The 14947-nt window shown below is 38.2% G+C and overlaps 1 protein-coding gene across 3 annotated transcripts in view; it reads left to right on the plus strand.

Annotated features, from left to right (window-relative positions):
* Positions 1-14947, plus strand: part of LOC114650288 (AP-1 complex subunit sigma-2) — an 87777-nt gene that overhangs the window by 7012 nt on the left and 65818 nt on the right. The gene's annotated exons all lie outside the window — the stretch shown is intronic.

Consider the following 14947-nt stretch of genomic DNA (forward strand, 5'->3'; position numbering starts at 1 on the left):
TTTGCTATTTATTTGGGTACTACAGTGGAACCTCGGGTCACGACTGTAATTTGTTCCAAAACTCTGGTCATAACCCGATTTGGTCGTGACCCGAAGTAATTTCCCCCATAGGATTGTATGTAAATACAATTAATCTGTTCCAGACAGTACGAACTGTATGTAAATATATATATTTTTTTTAAAGATTTTTAAGCAAAAATATAGTTAATTATACCATAGAATGCATTATACCATAGAATGCACAGCATAATAGTAAACTAAATGTAAAAACATTGAATAACATTGAGAAAACCTTGAACAACTGAGAAAACTAACATTGAGTTCGCGCTATAGCCTTACGAACCGCTCGCTGTAAACACTTTTTTTAATGAGTTTTAAGCACAGGGAAAAACATGAACATTTGAAAAATCCTTAATTTATACAAAAACTAACCATAAACAACCAAGAAAACTAACCTTGCATGAGTCGAGTTCTGGCATGAAGAAAGTGAGGAGGAAGAACTAGCCACTCGTAGGATAGTTTTGCAGCAAATCGCCATGAATCTTCCTTTTAATTCGATTTCAATTTTCTTGGAACTTTTCACCACTCACTTCACTTGCTTAGAAGCCATGGTTAACTGCAAAATTAATGCAAAAGCACATAAAATACTGTAGAGCACAAAGAGTTCACAGCGAAAGCACGCATGTCTGACCGAGAACAATGCACAGGGAGAGACTGAACACGTGAGGAACTTATTGGTGTGTACGAACCGGAAGGGAAACGAAATAGAGCACAAAGAGTTCACAGCGAATTCATGCATGCACGTGCAAGCACGCACGTCTGACCGAGAACAATGCAACACGTGCCGAAATCATCGGCGCGTACAAACCGTAAGGGAAACTGGCTTGTTCGTCAACCGAGTGTGTGGTTGTGAACAGATGCAAAAGTTAGGCGAACTTTTTGGTCATAACCCGATTTGTACGTGTTCAGAGACGTTCGTGAACCAAGGTATCACTGTATATTTTTTAACACTGCACAATGGGCACTTGGTTTTACTTTTGACTGTTTTTAATAAAAGCACTTGAGCGCTTTATACCATCCCCTGGCTTCAATGAGATTTGTCAGCTCAGCTCGGTCATAACTATTGACGGTGGTGGTTCAACAGACTCCCATGTGGGAAGAGGGACTCTGTAAGTGACCGGCATCGTCACACTATTACACACTTCCCAAGTACATTACACAGTATTCAAGTATTGGGGGGGGGGGGGGGGTTTGGGAAGTGCTACTTGGTTTGCAGTATTATCCAGTACTATAGAAACAGCAGTCACACATTTTAAAATAATAATGGTCCACATTTGACCTTTTGAAACCAAAGTATCTCCAGACAACAGACATGACTCCCTTTTTCGGCAAAAGTTGTTCTATGTCATCATGTTCATCTTTATCTGCTACAGCTTCAGTTTCGGAATGTTCTCTGTCCATTTTCACTGTGCAATATCTCCACTAATGCATGTACTGTGTTGCATGTGTGTTTAGCGTTGTAGGAGTGAAAAAGGTCCCCCCTTAAACTGTTTACCACTGTGCTACGTTCCGAACATTGTTTAGGCTATTTAAACCGGTGTTGCGGTATAAGAAAAATCCATATCATAACAAAAATAAGAAATGGTTTTCGGTTTGAACCGGTATACCTCCCAGCACTAATACCACGTTTTGTCATTAAAAACAAATGACATCTGCCACATTTGGCTAGCTACCTGTTGGTAATATAGGAAATATTTTTACAGGCTGTTGCTTTAAATAACAGTTTTCTTTCTTTTTGATGGAACAAATTCAAAATTAATTAGAAAAAATGAAAATTGAAAAAAGGGTAAAATTATACAATGACAATAGAATAAGCAATACCACTTAAGAATCACAACTTTTGCATATCTCTCTATTATAAAAAAAAAATCCTGGAAAGCAAAAGCAAGTCTACAATACGTGATCTTCTCGGAAGTTCTCGGAAGACATTTAAAAGACCTGCGAGACACGGTGCGTCTTGTGGGGACCGTAAACATGAGACTTGGTGCCAAAAGATTGTCCCAGGGCTGTCTCGCGGGGATGTGGAACATGAGATTCTTGCAAGACACGCCCTACTTACAAAACATATTATATAAGAGCACACCCATAAAAAAAACTCAATTGTGTAAAAGCACGTAGTACACACAGATCATGTGCTCTCAGCACATATAAAGCGTATAAGGACAATACGGAGAATAGAGACCCAAAGGTGTTGGAGAGAAAAAAAGGCAGATAAGAGATTATGAAAGCAGTGGAATTCGAAAGGCTCAAACAAACGATGGCGCGATACACAAGCAGACAAAGGTACGGAATATGAAAGCAGTAAAATTATTGTAAAAAAGTAAGTAAAAGTATTGTAGCATCCCAGCCAGGTTGAGGGCTTTTTGGTTTTAAGTGACTGTTAGGTCCGATTGAGGGAAGGCGGAGTACAGCACGGAAGACTGATAGCGGGTATTGATTTGATGCGGTAAGGGGGGGCTGGGCATTAGAGAGGGTGCTAGAAAGTTGTGTTTGGGGTTAGGAAGTCGGCATTTGTTCAAGTAAAACTTTTGTGACACTTTATCATGTCAGTCGCTACAGTATCAAAGAAAAGATAGAAAAGATCGCATTATCGCAAACAAAAGGTGATTAATCATCAGAACCAGGTGTAATTGAAAAAATAGCAGGACAAATCGAGGTCTGAAAAAAAGAGTAGACAACAAAGTCTTTTCGCATTCGCATCATTCAATGGACAAAACGTGGATTTACACAATAATGGACCATATGCTATGAGAATCTGTGGTCCCACAACAGTTAAAGGAACGACAAGTTAAATTTCAAAGAATACACAATTCGGTCGGGTGTATATTGATGATCTCGGAGAAGCGATGCAAATTTTAACAGGCAAAAAGAAAGGTGATGTATATATTCTGTGAATAACATTACACACCAAAGGAGATTGTGATATGCCATTCGTATTAAAATGTTTACAGTTTACAGTAGCTAAGTTTCCATCCAGTTTTTTGCGACGTTTTGTTATCGACAAACAGAATATACGTAAAAAAAATGTGCGAAATTTGCTGTCTCCAGCCTGTTTCCATCAAACTGGCTTTTTATCGATAAAATGGTGTGCGTGATGACGTCATCCCCCCCCAAAACGAACTGTCGCATAACTTTTGTTGTATCGCGAAAAAAATCTGCCCTTGAGCCGTTTCCATACATAATTTTGTGTATGTCGCAAATTATCTACCTTTTGTTTTCCACGTTACACCCCCCTCCACTAAACAAAGAAATGGAGAGATTATTCAGACAGTTTTTTGAAATTTGCCAGCTTACTGTTATTTCAGTTTCACAAATAATTGGAATTGTACATAATATCCGAAGACGACAGCAGAATGAAGCAGTTGCTTGTCTGAATAGCCCTAGAGCTCGAAGAAAGTACCCCAGTGCGACGAAACCCACGGGTATGGGAGAGACGACGGAATAAGACCTTCTGGGAGGAGGTGGTGGAGAGACACTTAACAGAAAATCTCTGGCTGCAACATTTTATAATGACACGGCCGACGTTTGACATGTTGTGTGGATTCATCAGTCCTGATGTTGCGCCCATCACAGGTTGCCACCGACCACCGGTTCCAACCCAAAAGCGGATTGCCATCGCCCTTTACAAGCTGGCAACCTGCGCCGAGTATAGAGTAGTTGGAGAAACTTTCGTGGTTAGTAAAACTACCGTCCATCGATGTGTATATGCTGTGTGCACCGCTATTAAAGAAAAATTAATGCGGCGTTATATCAGACTTCCGACTGTAGCGGAGGCCAATGAAATTGCATACCGCAATTCCTTGGTGCATCTTGTGCCACAGATTTACGGTGCGCTGGATGGCACGCATGTGCCTATTCTTCCCCCGACGGAAGGCTACCGCGATTACATTAATCGCAAAGGGTGGCCATCTATTGTTCCCCAGGCCCTTGTTGATGACAGGTGCATGATACGAGACATTTGCGTTGGCACTCCTGGAAGTGCCCATGATGCAGCTGTGTTTGCAGCATCGGATCTGTACAGGTGAGCCTACCTTTCAACATCCCTTCACAGTGCGATAACAACTGAATTAACCTGCTTCCCTTAAGGTTTTTAATTAAAACTGAAATTTGAATTAATACAAAATAACGACGTTTAATCAAAAAAAAAAACTCTCTTTATCAGACCATGCGAGCCGCTCCGCCATTCTCGTTTTGATTGCACGTGATGAAAATGTGACACATTTATTTGCGTTAAAGCCCTTTTTTCCGACAAAAACGGTTTCCAATGTAGTTTTTGCGACATCTGAAGTATCGACATGGAATTTATGCGCTAAAGTTAAACGGAAAAATATTATGTCGACATGTACAACATTTCATCGATAATTAGCATTTCCATCAGCTATATCGGTAAAAAATTTGAAGCGCTAAATATTTTTTCGCAAAAACTCCTTGGATGGAAACCTGGCTTGTGAGAATAGCTTTTGCTGTGACAAACAGAAAAACTCGGATTATTTATTACAGAAACAATATTCACTCATAGGCAGTTATACGTTGCGTTGTCACAATGTGTCTCCAAAAAATATTGTTTTTAATGAAGCTTTAAAGTAAAAGTGCAAATAATGAAATTGAAACAATTCCAAAAAAAAAATAAAATTGTATATCCAATTAACCAAAGACAGGGGTTGGCGAGCGAAGCGAGCAGGGGGCAAAGCCCCCTAGTTATTTACAATCATGAAAATAAGTGGCTTCTGCTTAACCATATTTAGCTGGCTATCTGATACTTGGTTTTACAGGCTGCAGTATTAAATACTACAGAATTGTTTTTCTTTTTGATGGAATAAATCTAACCGCAACTGAAAGAATGAAATTTAAAAGGAAATGGAAAAGCATACAATGGTACATAAATAAATAACAATAAACTTTTTCTGGAGATTTGTCATTCTATTCTATTTTTTTAGCATGATGGGAAGGTGTTTCTTAATGAACAAGAGCATCTCTGCCTTGTCGTGGGAGATTCTGTTTCTCTTTTTGTTGATTACATTAGAAGCCAAGCTGATTAATCTCTTGCCGTCCATGCTAGTACATGGGACTGACAGGAACTTGTGTGCATCTTTGGCAATGGTAGGAAACTGACTCCATATTGCAGTATTTCAGTGGATTTAAATTCCTTGGGATTGGTGCTTCTGACAGAAATCCCTGCACCTGATGAATAACATGCATACTTAAACAGCATTATATTTAGTGCCATCTTTCCTATCTAAAAGAGAGACCACATTTTGGCTCTTAACTGGGCTGTCAGATTAAGATTACAATCTTTATATTAAAAATAAGTATATGATATTTGAACATAGGGTAAATGCACTTGGTGCTCAAATGTCTGTACTGTATTTGCTGTTTTTTTAAGTATTTTTACTTTTTCGCTGTAAATCATGACGTGCTTAAGAGACTCTGATAAAAACAGTGGCTTTAATGAATGTGATTGACTCACAAAAAGCAACACAAAAAGAAATAAGTAGGGCCCTATGGAATCCTTTTTATTTTTTCACAAATTCCTTTTTATTTATTTGTTTTCAGTTTCACCGTTTTATTTTTCTTTGATTCGGATTATTGGGTTTTTATGATTTTTTTTTTTTTTTACTGTAAGTAGCAATAGCTGCAACAAAACAAAACAATAATGAAATGGCAATTTACATTCCTTTTAACAAAACATCACACTAGCACAACTGAACCTTATTTTGCAAGTTCATTCATCAGGTAGGAGCCCAGGTATTCCATGGTACTGTATGCTGAGACTGCAGTAGGACAGTGAGTGCCCTCCAGAATTGTAAGAGCTGTTACTAGTTTGATGCATCCTTCTGAGATGAAGGTTAACTTTTAGGGTCTAGGATATTTGTTGCAACCTGAGCTGGTGTGTTCTCGGCCAGAAAGAACTTTTTGTAGAGGTGAATATGTTCAGCAAGGTACCCTGCTGATTCGAACTAAGCTATTCCACCTGGTGTTTCCTGTCTCGGGGGTTTCTGGCAGGCTTCTTGAAGAAGGCAGACTTTACCCATATCACTAGTATTTATAGTGCTGCCAGGTCTCTCCCACCAAACTGAAGACATGACACAAGCAGGTTGAATGTACACTGTTAGGCATAACCCCTTTTTAAAACTTCCTGGTATGCTTTCAGACAGTATGATACATTGTCTGTAACCACTGCTAAAATGTCATTAAGATTCAGCTGGTTGTTACTGGTAGAAAGTTGCAGCTCTCCATAAAGATAACATCTGCCAAAAAGTACTGGTCTTCAGTATGTGTAATTTTAATTATGTCAATTATTTATAATGATTCTTAAACCTTAAATGTTTACAGATTGAAAACCTGCATCATTACATCTGTAGCTTCATATCTTAAATTAATTAGAAAGCAAAAGCAAACTAATATGCAAGATGCTAAATCTAGGAATTAAACAGAAACAAAGAAAGAGAGACCCACTTTTAAGGGCTTGTTGCACATCTGAGGAGAAGCCTGCTCTTCTGCCCAGGTTTGTAGGTGCCGAGTTTATAATAGAAAAGTCAAATGTGGACTCTGCGTGCCTCATCACAGTGAGGCAAAACATTTATTAAATCCAGAAACAGTGTTGTTAATTTTTAAAGGTACCCATTAACAACCAGTGACGTTCACTAATAACATTTTTTCTACAGGAGAGACTGTTAATACCAGTTAAATATAATTTCATGTACAATTAGAACTGTCTACATAAAAGAATTACCATACAGCCAAATGTTTACTCACCTATCACTATGTTGAGAACTATGTGGTCTCTGCTATCTGCTGTTTCATCAACTAGAACATATATTTTACTGCCACAAATCTTTCGAAGAATAGATTCAAAACCATGGGACAAATGAGTTTGACTGTTCTCATTTTCTGGCAGTGCGCTTTCTTGTTTACAGTGCTTAATAAAGAAAGGGCTCATCTTCGTCATTTTTTCGTCTGACTCGCATGACCACAAAGTCCTCCACAAACTAGCGTCTTGCATCTGATGATTTTTTGTTTCCTCTGTTACCTGAAAAGGAGCACTTTTTGATCTTAATTTCTCATTGCTCTTGAGATGCGTTTTAGATTTGATTTCTTAGTTTTTTTTGACGTAGTTCGGGTATCTGATACTGCTCACTTCAAAATTTGTCTCGTGCAGCTAGCTTATTCATGTGCCTTTAACGAGAAAACATACAATAAACACATGCACAAACAGATAAAGGCACAACTGAATTTCTACGAAGAATTGCGTTCGCTTGAAAAACAGCAAATTAGAAAATAGTATCTGAATGATAGAACTACAGATTATTCAATCATTTAATTTATTGGGAAGTTTTGTAACAATCACTCCTTCAGTCTCTAAATTCAGCACATTTCCATTTTTAAATCTAAAATCTGTTTTTATGCGTTAATTCTGTAATTCTGTCTGTGTTTTCCGCATCACGGAAATCATGGCCCTAAATAAGGCATGCACTGGCACCTTCTAACTACAGTGCTCATAAGAAAAACAAACAAAATATCATTGCTTACTCAAACAATGTAAATGCAGTCTTTTTTTTCCCCTATCCTTCCTAGAAAAGAGAGGATGTTATATCCATGTCTCTTTTTTACAGTAAATAAACTGAAAGACTGTTCCTTTTGTATTTTTATAAATGAAACAAATGTATTAAATGTTGCTATGTTGTGGTCTTTAAGTATTTTCTGTGTGTTATAATTCTTTATTTAGCAGATGGCATTTTTCAAAGTAACTTGTACAAAAATTTGTAAAATTAGTGTTTATGTATGAAACTACTAAGATAACATGCACTGAACAAGGAAAGGATAGTTGGAGGGATGCAGAAAGTAGACAGGAAAACAAGGAGATAAGGCGTAAATTGGAGAGGTGGCAAAGACTAAAGAAAAGGCATATGATGAGTTGTATGAGAGGTTTGACACTAAGGAGGGAAAAAAGGACTTGTACCGATTGGCTAGACTGAAGGAATGAGCTGGGAAAGATGTGCAGTAGGTTAAAGTAATAAAGATGGAAATGTACTCCCAAGCGAGGAGAGTGTGTTGAGCATATGGAAAAAATACTTTCAGAGACTGACGAATGAAGAAAAAGAGAGAGAGAAAAAGTTGGATGATAGTGAATCAGGAAGTGCAACGGATTAGAGGCAAAGAGGAAGTAAGGACAGCTATGAAGAGGTTGAAAAATAGGAAAGCTGTTGGTCCAGATGACATACTTGTGGAACCCTGGATATCTTTATGAGATGGTAGTGGAGTTTTTAACCATATTGTTTAATGCAATCTTGGAAAGTGAGAGGATGCCTGAGGAGTGAAGTGTACTGATACCGATTTTTAAGAATATGGCAGATGTACAGAACTGTAGTTCAGTACAGAGGGATAAAATTGATGAGCCACAGCATGAAGGTATGGGAAAGAGTAGTGGAGGATAGGTTAAGAAGGTAGGTGATGATTAGTGAGCAGCAGTATGGTATCATGCCAGGAAAGAACACTACAGATGTGATGTTTGCTTTGAGTGTGTTGATGGATAAGTATAGAGAAGGCTAGAAGGAGTTACATTGTGTATTTGTGGACTTGGAGAAAACATGCGACAGGGTACCTAGAGGAAAGTTATGGTACTCTGTAAGGGAGTGGTAGAGAAGTATGTAAGTGTTGTACATTATATTATATGATATGAATGAGGGAAGTGCGACAGTGGTGAGGTCTGAAGTAGGAGTGACGGATACATTCAAGGAAGAAGTGGGATTACATCAGGCATCAGGTCTGAGCCCTTTCTTATTTGCAAAGATGATGGACAGGTTGACAGATAAGATTAGACAGGAGTCCCCATGTACTATGATGTTTGTGAATGATATTGTCATCTGTAGTGAGAGTAGGGAGCAGGTTGAGGAGACCCTGGAGAGGTGGAGATATACTAAAGAGAAGAGAGGAATATACTAAGGAGAAGAGAGGAATGAAGGTTAGTAGGAACAAGATGGAATACGTGTGTGTGTGTATGTATGAATGAGAGTGAGGTCAGAGGAATGGTGAGGTTGCAAGGAGTAGAGCTGGCAAAGGTGGAGGAGTTTAAATACTTGGGATAAACAGTACAGAGTAACAGGGAGTGTGGAAGAGAGGTGAAGAAGAGAGTGCAGGCAGGGTGGAGTGGATGGAGAAGGGAAGATCTACAAGACGGTAGTGAGACTAGCTATATCATATGGGTTGGAGACTGTGGCAATGACCAAAAAACAGGAGACAGAATTGGAGGTGGCAGAGTTAAAGATGTTAAGATTTGCATTGGGTGTGACAAGAATGGACAGGATTAGAAATGAGTAATTTAGAGGATCATCTCAGGTTGGATGGTTGGAAAACAAAGAGAGGCGAGATTACTTTGGTTTGGACTTGTGCAGAGGAGAGATGCTGGGTATATTGGGAGAATAAGGATGTTAAGGGTGGAGCTACCAGGTAAGAGGAAAGCCTAAGAAATGGTTTATGGATGTGGTGAGAGAGAACATGAAGGAGGTGTGTGTAATAGAGGTAGATGCAGAGGACAGGAAGATATGTAAAAAGATGATCCACTGTGGTGATCCCTAACAGGAGCAGCCAAAAGAATGAGAAGAAGACAGTATACTTATGCAGGTGGTGTAATGGTAGTGCCACTGCCTCGCAATACGGAAATCATAAGTTTGCATCCTGGGTCCTCCCTGCGTGGAGTTTGTAATGCGCTTGAAGTAGTGAGTAAATATATAAATGTAAAGAATTACTATTATAAGTGACGATTTGTCAATTTAAAATTTTACATGTTATGTTTTTTTACCAAATAAGCAAAACATGTAGCTCTAGGACTCTCTACCTCTGTATAGTTTCACAGTACCTCAGACTTGATCCAAACACAACGTATGTGTACTGCCACCTTTTTACTTACAAAAAAGGCACTGCTAATAACACAGGTGGTGATTTAAAATAAACCTATATTCCCTCAGTATACAGTAGACCTTGTACTCATGTGTGTTAGTTAGGGTTATCACTGACAGTTGATATTTTAGTTCTTTTTTTTATTCTGTTAAATCCACTTTGTGATATTTGTGGATCATATATGATGAAAATATTTATTTTTATTTCAAAATGTAAACAAATGTTATTGCTAATATTGTGCACTATTTATGATGATATGTACTTTGTGATGTGCCTGGGTCAAATATGACCACCTTCAGTGAGTAAAATTACTTTATAAAGGATAATAAAATACCAAAATTAAGTATTGAGCGACTGAAGCATGTGTGACTCTTGTTTTAAACAAGTAAACATAGTGTTTGTTGAAGTATTTCATTTATTTATTCTTTTTCGAATACTTCTATTTAAGTACTAATGAAAACGCAGAGCAGGTCGACATTTGCCCCAAAGTGGTACCTGATGTGCCTGGTTTTCGTTAAATTTAATTGGGTTATTTAGTACAGCTGTTTTAAAAGTGCCATTAGCTAAGGTTTGATTGGTAGCATGATCAGGGTCTGTATGGAGTTTGCACATTTTCCCCATGTGTTTGAGGCCTGATTGGGATTTTGCGGAAAATTACCTGATTTACGATGGGATATAGAGAATGTGTCAATTGGAACACTTGCATATCAAAATATGGTGCCCCATAACCGTGTTCAGGACTAAGCGAGTTAGAAAATGACAGACTTATCAAAATACTGTACATTTATTGGAGTTAATTAAATCTGCCCAGTTTAGGAACACAGTGCAGAACCACACTCAAATACCAATGTAGAAAATAGATCCCCATAGGATACTGCAGGTCATCTAGTAAAAAGTCTATAAAGTACAGGTAAAATTCTGTTACAACGAATATCTTTACAACGAAATTTTCATTACAACAAAGTATTTTTATCTTACCGACAGTTTCCCCATATGACACGAGTCTATAGAAATCTCGTTACTATGAAGTACATTCAGCAGATACCTTCATTACAACGAAGTGACCAAGAAATGCCTGAATGAATCAACCACAGAGCAGTTAGTTCTGTGGTTGCAGCTCAGTTGTGCACAACGATCCCCAGAAATATTGTAAAAAAAAATTCTTTCTTCTGACTTTCCTCGTACTGTTTTTTTTTTGCTGTTTTTGTTTTCGGTGGTTTTCAGTGATACCTTTTGCTTATTGCTCGTCAACATTTGAAAAACATCCATTGGAATTTAACTCATTGTCACCCTCCTATAGAAACTGCAGACATGAAAAAACGATAACCGTTCATATTAGAAAAAAAAATTTTGCAGCTCTCAATTGCAGTAAAAAGAAAAAAGACTTTGCCAGTGAATTCGGAATTTCGCCATAGACACTGTCAACTTTCTTGAAAGACCGAGCAAAAAAATGTATGCGAAATGCTGCATTTGAAGATGCCAAAAAAGCAGTTTTCATGTGATTCAGTGATGCTCGTTCAAGAAACATTCCTGTTAACGTGCCACTCATTCCAAGAAAATGTGAGGTTTATAAACTCTCTTGGGACCTGTCCCAACTGGACAACACGCCAAAGAGCGTCCCGAAGTAAGATCATCGTGTCTGTGGAAGACTGTTCATCTGTTGCTGGGGGCAACAGCAGGCTCACAGCTCTGATGTGGCTCGGCACTGAAGCAAACAGAAAAGATCTTGATGGGTGATGCAGGGAACAGTATTACTTAGCCACTAACCTGGTCACAACCCTGTCTGACTGCTGTGTTTATTTATTAGATAGTGGCAGATCACACTGCAATAAATAACCATGCTGTTCCTGTTTCAAGCTAAATAAAAGCTGGTTTTGCTAAAGTACTGAGACTCGGCCTCGTGTTTTGGGGTGTAAGACAGGGACTTATAGTGCGCCCATGATCTTTTAGGATGCGCTTCTGTTGCGTTTCACTGCAGCGCTGTGAGCTTGCTGTTGCCTTGCCCCGGTAACGGACAATCTTCCACAGACGCGGCAATTGCGCTTCGGGACGCACTTCAACGTGACGTTCCCATTGGGTGGGGGGGGATCTCAAAAGAGTTCAGAAACGTCACAATATGAAGAAGAAAAGGATGATTCTGCTTGTGATTGATAACTGTGCTGCCCACAACATGCTTCTGCATTTAGATAGTGTTCGTGTTTAATTTCTCCCACCTAATTGCACAGCAGTGCTTCAGCCATTGTGTTTGGGAATCATTCGCACCCTGAAAGTGTATTATCGCAAGGAAATGCTAAGAAAAATTCTCGTCAGCATAACTTGTAGACAGGAGAAGATTAAAATTAACGTGAAAGAAGCTATTGAAATGATTGCAAATGCCTGGACACAAGTTAAAGAAAGCACTATAGCAACAGATACAGAATCTCATTACAATGAAATTTTCATTACAACGAAATATGTTTTAGGTCCCTGGCAGTTCGTTGTAATGGAATTTCACCTGTACAGTATTAGTATAGTAGTAAACTCGTGCATACATTTTCCCACAGGGCATAAGTACTGTACATGTATTGTAATATGTCCAGTACACATGTACTAGTAAGGCACTATTTATATAGAGAAGCAACATAGCTAAAATGTTAATTGCATATAGCTTGAGTGAATGATTTGAGATGTTGCAGATAATAATAATAATTCTTTACATTTATATAGCTATTTTCTCACTACTTTAAAGCATTAACACACAGGGAGGACCTGGGACGTGAACTCATGCGAGGCAGCAGTGCTGATGTGGAGTTAAATGGATGGATGAGATTATGGACATAAGCAAATATCAGTAATAATTCTAATATATATCTTTTATAATTTAATATACAGTATATACAGTAATTTACTATATATACAGTCATATGAAAAAGTTTGGGAACCCCTCTCAGCCTGCATAATAATTTACTCTACTTTCAACAAAAAAGATAACAGTGGTATGTCTTTCATTTCCTAGGAACATCTGAGTACTGGGGTGTTTTCCAAACAAAGATTTTTAGTGAAGCAGTATTTAGTTGTATGAAATTAAATCAAATGTGAAAAACTGGCTGTGCAAAAATTTGGGTCCCCTTGAAATTTTGCTGATTTGAATGCATGTAACTGCTCAATACTGATTGGTTAGATTAGATCGTTAAGTCTTGAACTTCATAGACAGGTGTGTCCGATCACGAGAAAAGGTATTTAAGGTTGGCAATTGCAAGTTGTGCTTCCCTTTGACTCTCCTCTGAAGAGTGACAGCATGGGATCCTCAAAGCAACTCACAAAAGATCTGAAAACAAAGATTGTTCAGTACTATGGTTTAGAGGAAGGCTACAAAATGCTATCTGAGGTTTAAACTGTCCGTTTTCAACTGCCTCACAGGTGGCGCAGTGGTAGTGCTGCTGCTTTGCAGTAAGGAGACTGTGGAAGATTGTGGGTTCACTTCCCGGTTCCTCCCTGTGTGGATAGCGCTTTGAGTACTGAGAAAAGCGCTATATAAATGTAATGAATTATTATTATTATTATTAAGGAATGTAATCAGGAAATGGAAGGCCACAGGCACAGTTAAGCCAAGGTCTCGCAGGCCAAGAAAAATACAGGAGCAGCATATGCGCAGGATTGTGAGAATGGTTACAGACAACCCACAGATCACCTCCAAAGACCTGCAAGAACATATTGCTGCAGATGGTTTATCTGTATATCGTTCTACAATTCAGTGCAATTTTCACAAAGAACATCTATATGGCAGGGTGATGAGAAAGAAGCCCTTTCTGCACTCACGCCACAGAGTTGCTTGTTGTATGCAAATGATCATTTAGACAAGCCAGATTCATTTTGGAACAAAGTGCTTTGGACTGATGAGACAAAAATTGAGTTATTTGGTCATAACAGAAAGCGCTTTGCATGGCGGAAGAAGAACACCGCATTCCAAGAAGAACACCTGCTACCTACTGTCAAATTTGGTGAAGGTTCCATCATGCTGTGTGGCTAGTTCAGGGACTGGGGCCCTTGTTGAATTCAACCCAATAGCAACAAATTCTTCAGGATAATGTTCAAACATCAGTCACAAAATTGAAGTTATGCAGGGGTTGAATAGTCCAACAAGACAATGACCCAAAACACAGTTCGAAATCTACAAAGGCATTCATGCAGAGGGAGAAGTACAATGTTCTGGAATGACCGTCACAGTTCCCTGACTTGAATGTCATCGAAAATCTATGGGATGATTTGAGGCAGACTGTCCATGCTCGGCAGCCATCAAATTTAACTGAACTGGAGAGATTTTGTATGGAAGAATGGTCAAAAATACCTCCATCCAGAATCCAGACACTCATCAAAGGCTATAGGAGGTGTCTATGGGCTGTTACATTTGCAATATATATATAATTTTTTTTTTTAATGTAAAGTTGACTGACTCACTCATCAACAAAAACACAATTTCCCTTTTAGTTAAAAAGCTGAAATTTGGCAAGATGGTACATCTAGGGTACCAGGTATCTGCTAAGAAAGGACATTTCAATACATCAGTATTTAATGTGTAAACATGCCCACAATAGGAAAACTAAATAACCCAAAATCTCTAAAATGAGTGATTGGAATTTGGTGACGTTATAGACAAAAAAAATTAACTGACACAAAGCTAAGTTTGTGTCAGTCCATCTTGGATTTTTGCAATCCTTACTCTCTTCTCCAACATAGTGAGTGGTGGTGAGACATTTTTGTCTTTTCCAAAAAAGCCTTGGCATGAGCCACATGCTCATTATCTCTAATGTTTATAAATTCTTATACTGTTCCTTAAAAATCTTGTATATTTCTTTGTGGTCTTTAATACTAGTTCTAACTGCATTATTTATTCCTGCATTATTTAATAATACTTCCTGTATTTTGCTGAGCTAAAATCTTGCTATCTGTTTACTTTGTTTGTAATAAACATGCATCTTATTATTTATAGTTTTCTTTTGATCAAAATATT

The sequence above is a fragment of the Erpetoichthys calabaricus genome, chromosome 4 (assembly GCF_900747795.2).
Source record: "Erpetoichthys calabaricus chromosome 4, fErpCal1.3, whole genome shotgun sequence".
In the NCBI taxonomy this organism is placed as follows: Eukaryota; Metazoa; Chordata; class Cladistia; order Polypteriformes; family Polypteridae; genus Erpetoichthys; species Erpetoichthys calabaricus.